Consider the following 6,023-nt stretch of genomic DNA (forward strand, 5'->3'; position numbering starts at 1 on the left):
ACAAAATGATTGCAATGTCCAAAATCTTAGGGCCCTTCAACATCGCCTACGTTTCAAGAAATCAGTAACTTTTATTTTGTAAGAGGAATACGTTACTACAGCTACACCTACACTGATGTACCTTCACACTCATGCTAACAAGCTAATGCTAACCAGAAACGCTAAAGATGCTAAAGAACGCGACTGTAACTTCCCCTCGGGAATCGACTGGCCTTGACCCGGGACCACAGTCAATATGGCAATTAAAACATCAGATAACACCTCATGTGTGGTCACTAACATGTGTCAATTATGTGTATATTAAATAAATTTTCATGTCAAAGCTGTCCTTCCAAAGTCGATTCCACTTAGCAAGTCGATGAAGCCGAGAAAAACAAATACGTACGTTGTGCTAGCTGCCGTTAGCCTAGCTGGCTGTGTATTTACATGAGATCGTCCAATGGAAAAGTACCAAGAACGGAGAAAAACAAAGACGTCTGAACACCATATGGATATTTAACCACCAGGTTAAATTTCACTTTGACACTTTACCCCGAAATAAACAACCTGAAACAAACACAACAAGGTAATTAAACTAATTAGTTAATTTGGGTTTGTGTGTACAGGCAGTAGAGGAAAGTCAGTTCATTAAGCACAGTTTTCTAGTGGGATACTAATGCCTCTTACACTTCATCACATTTCAAAGGAAATGACTGTTTGAATGTGTTTATTCCTCCACTACATGTATCTGACAGCTGTAATCAAAAGTGACCTTGTAGATTAATTTTGAAGGTTAATGAATAAACTAGCTATCAAGTTATGAAGAAATGCAACTTATCCCTTCGACCCACTTCAAGATTAAAGCACCGTGAGTCACTGTCAGTGTCATTGCATCACTGAAAGTCATAAAGATGACCCAACACTGATTATCAGCCAACAACAATAATGACATTTACTATTGATACCCTGTTGTGTTTAAGTAATTCTTTGCTTTTATTTGAGTCATATATTAAATGCGAAACTTTGGAAACTCGCTGTGTGTAATACTGATTCAAACGTTGAGGGGGGACAATAAACAAAATAAGACTTTAAAAAAGGATGAGGATAAGAAAGTAATTATTGTTCAATGGCCCCGGGTGTTTCGCCTGTAATTCCCACCTCGTCCACACGATGGCGACAAAGCAACAGCACAAGCCCCCAGTGTCCAATCACATCATAATCCAGCCCTGGTTCTAGACTGCCTTGATTGGCAGACAACAATGAGGCTGCATAATGACCATATAAACTACTGTAGCTGCTCAAAATGACCATTTATCGGTCTGCTTGGTGATATCACAGGCAGCACGTCAGGTATATTTCATATCAGCTGCTGTTAAAATGTTATAAATCTCTCACAGCTTCATTCATGTGATAAGAGATGGAGAGAGGCTAACTCACTCAGACATTACTAAACAACACATGGTTTCTAAATCAGTCATTCCCAGAATAGGAAAAGATAATGAAGGTAATGGAAGTCCCGCTCTCCATTACAGAAAGAAAATGTATACATCAAATATAGTTAAAGCTTTGAAAATGCCACTGAGAGGAGACACTGGACTCCATCTCAAGACTCAACACGTGCTTTAAAAATCTATTTAAAAAAAACAAAACAAAACACAATAGAGTGTAATTCAAATTTTTTTTTATTATTATTATTAATTAACCAGCAAAGACAACAGTGCTCACTGTCTGAGCAGGTGAAACCAGAGTCAACAAACAACTGCAGGACCTGAAGGAGTTTCATCAGAAGAGGGATACTCAGTTTTCCTGCTTCAGGTCCTGTGGTTGCTCGTCTTATTCGTCTCAGCTGCTCGTCCGACACCTGCAGGAAGAGAAAGAGGAGCAGTAGTAGTTTGATGTCTCTTTGTGGAGGTTTTCTGTTGTTTTATGTTTGTTTGGTTGTTTTCAGAAGTTTTTGTGTTGTTTTTAGAGGATTTGTGTGTTTGTTTTTAGGTTTTTGTGTTGTTTTTAGAGGTTTTTGTGTTGTTTTTAGAGGTTTTTGTGTTGTTTTTAGAGGCTTTGTGTGTTTGCTTTTAGAAGTTTTTTTGGAGAATGTTTTGTGTGTTTAATGCTGTGGCTGAACAGTGTAGATATACATGTTAAATAAAATATGATTATATCATTTATATTATATATAAATGAGATAAAATAAATGCAGGCGTTCGAAACAGACCGTTTATATTTCCTCTTAGTAAACAAAAAGCACTTAAAATCCTACTAAATTTAAAGAGTAGAGTCCTAACAGAGACACTATAATGGCTTCTAGCAACCCAAACTGTCGGTATTCACCGACCTGTGAATGAGACTCGACTACCCTCTAGAATCATTTACTGATCCTAGAGTATTAATGAACAGCAACTGACAAATCTCACACTTTCTGCCTTTAATTTTTGGACCTACACTGCACTGACCTTGTTGGACCAAGTGTCTCTCCTCTCTGGTGCTGAGCACCATACAGGTCAGAGCTGTTCCACCTGAAGCTGAAGACAAGTCCCACTGTTCACCTGGAGAGAGGAGGAAGAACTTTAGCATAACATGATGACTACACACATATGTGTTTGTGTATATATATTCTGATTACAGCAGTAAAAAATAAGATGTAATCAGATTACAGACACATCCAGCAAAAAGGGGATTTCTTACATTTTATAATAAAGAATGGTATAGCAGCCTGTAACCATGTGCATGACATCACTTCAGGAGTCTCACATCACTCTGCACTAAGAAATTTGCTATAATCTGATTTAATAAATGTGTTTTTTTAAAGGTAAACCAAAAGTAAACTAAATGTATTATCCTGAAAACATTTGGTGCTTTATAGACGAGCAATAGTTTAAAGTCTATCTTTTGACAGACAGGGAGTCAGAGCAGTGACTTAAATATCACATTTAACCAGAACTGAGACAAACACACTTAATACATTCTGTGCAGGCTACAATGAGGCACCATATTGTGTGTATAAACTACTTTAGCTGCTCAAAATAACCCTCTAGATGCTGACATACTAACATACTCAGACATTATAAACACAACACTTGGAGCCTGTTAGCTAACTGTGCTGTACTCAGATATTCAGCTGTAAAGATGCTGGTTTTAACAAGTTAACATCACACAGCAGGATAATGCCTTCAAGCTAACACTCTCCAACAGACACACGTGTTAGCTAACATGCAAACACACTGATTAAATGACTCGGACATCTTTATAAGCTCGTTATAGTGTCAGTACCCGTTAATAAAGGCAGCTGACGTGTTTCCCAAACCTGCAGTGCATCTGCAACAACTTTAAAGTCAGCTAGCTAGCTAACATAACATTACCACTCACTTACACTAACCAGTATAACATTAGCTAAACAGATTTCATGCTGTTCTAGATAATAAATAAATCAAAAAATACTTCATGCCGACTTTACCGAAACTACCTTCTTGTTTTTAGATAGTGACCAAAGTTTAGTTAACTGTGCATTATTCATGTAATTAACATGGCAGAGATAAAAACGGCAAAAATCACAACGGAGTTTGGTGCATGGAACAAAACACAACGTCCATTAAGGATTTAACTGGCTGTAATTAAAGGATTATGTTCCAGCCGAATTTATCTCATCACTGAACAGTTAAATGGGGGGTCTTCTTTTTCTGTTCAGAGTTATTTCAGAAACATTTGAGGTAGAAACAAATCTCACCAACAGGGAGGCTGGCTCTATTTTAACCCGCACATGCTGGACTGAGACACCATGAAGGTAGTTACTATTTGGAGCTGCTGATATGTTAAGAAACATCACTTGGGCTTATTACCTGAGATCAATAAGTATTAACTATCTGTACACCTCCCACACAGACATGAATACACCTGTACCGAGCAAGTAACTGGGCACACAAAGCAGATTGGTACAGAACAATTTACTCACGGTGTTCGCGTCCTCGGAGAGGAGACCAGAGTGAAGATCAGTTAGCTAAATAGATACACATCTTACATTTTGGAGGGAAATGCGCTAATTTCACGTGGCAAACGAGCGAGACCGCCCCTTTTGGCGCGCACCACAGGGATTTGTCAGAAAACCTGTGGGCTGGACTTATTTGACCTGGTTTACCTCATTTCAACCAGAGAATTCTGTAACCCAGTGGTTCTCAACCGGTTCACCCAGAAGCTGGTGAAGTTTGTGACATTTTCTTCCCGGATTTTTGTGATGAAGGAATTAAACGCCTGGTCCCAAATTGCTGCCTGGTCTGTTAAGTGACTGAAACAAATACACCCCAGCTATTATTAAGTGTTAAGATAAAAATTAATAGAACAAACACAGATAAACACTTGTTAACAGGATACACAAAAAGCTACTTTTTAAATTGATATTTAATTTTTCTGGTCTTCAGTTGTTATTAATCCAAAACTAACTGATTGTAATCAAGTTTCATTACTTTAATATCATAATCGTGTGCATTCAAGTACTTTGGACACCTCAGCTCAAGTGTTATTGATTTCTGTTCTGTACTTTTACCATAAAATGAATTAAATTAAATGTGAATGATGACTTCATGGGGATGATGTCACAGAAAGGGGTGGGACACTAGTACATATTATGTATGTACTAGTGACACTAACACTCTGTGCCAATTATAGAACACATAATGTGGATGTATGTTTTTATACCAATCGATTGATTAACTGATATAAGCAAGGGAATTATTGAATTTAAGTATATCCCCGTATGTAAGCTGACTTTGGACAGGATACATGTAAAAGACTCTTACTAGAATAATAATTTGTGTCTTCCATCATCTCAAATATTGGAATCAGTGAATATGTACATGTAATTATTTATCATTTCCAAATTTGTACTGTTGGACACAAGATGTCACCTACTTTACTGAAAAGTCAGTTCAGTGTATGCACTTCCACATTTCACATCACATTTTCCTAAATTGAATGTTGGATCAGAACATTTTCCAAACTATTTGTGAGGTTCCAAATCATGCTCAGAGGCCTTCTTCTTAATGTAATGTCAAAACTGTTATTCCTTCACCTTCAGTGGATTATTGTTAAGAACTAGCCTCTATTTTTTTGTCCCTGCTTGATAATTAACAAAGTGTATCTCTGCAACTACAACGTCTATTTGAATAGTCAGTGTATCATAATAAAGGGAGCGCTTGCAATATTTGCTCAGATATGTAAGTATAAGTATAAATGTCACTGTGTCCGAGTAAATCAAGTTGGCAAACAGCATAGATTTTTTTTGTACAATTTTAGAATGAATATCCCTGAGGAATGATGCAGCTGCAACTACAAATATCTAGCAAACCACAGCAAAACATCTGATCATTACCTCTGCCAACATTTGTGCAAATGAAGTGAATCAGAACAAAAGTGGAGAGGTTTTAGCAAAGAGCACTCGGACAGAATCTCCAAATGTGTTATTTTGTCACATTTTCATCTTAAAATTTCTTAGGCACCAAACTGTAAATTTCTTTCTTGTGACAAATATACTTATTGTAAATCGCCACTGTCAAAACCATCTGCTAAATGCCCCAAATGTAAATGTGTATGCTTATTTCACTTATATGTTACCATAGGTGCTCAAACAATAGCCAATCTCCCTGCTCAGCTCAGGCTTAACAGGTTAATGTTTCTTTTTACAAACACGTACATATTGCACTTTTAAATGAGTTAAGATTAGCTCCAGCCTGACCGGCTGCAACATTAATGACATACTAATCCTTTTTATAGCCTATGGTAATACTAGTAGTATTAATCCCATAATACACGGCAATACACATAGTACACTCTCACGTTAGGCACTCTGTCTGCATGAAAGATTCTTCTTGTTGAAAGGTACTATAATTTTTTTCTATATAACATTTCTTTCTGCAAATGCTTATATTACTTGCCTGTGAATGAAGGGTGTCAAAATGCAATTTCCATTTTTCATCATGCTACTGCTACATTTTACTAAGTAGACAATCTGAACTCTTGATGTAAATCAAATGCAAATGTGAGAACTAAATCGCATT

The sequence above is a fragment of the Acanthopagrus latus genome, chromosome 12, assembly GCF_904848185.1.
Source record: "Acanthopagrus latus isolate v.2019 chromosome 12, fAcaLat1.1, whole genome shotgun sequence".
Classification (NCBI taxonomy): domain Eukaryota; kingdom Metazoa; phylum Chordata; class Actinopteri; order Spariformes; family Sparidae; genus Acanthopagrus; species Acanthopagrus latus.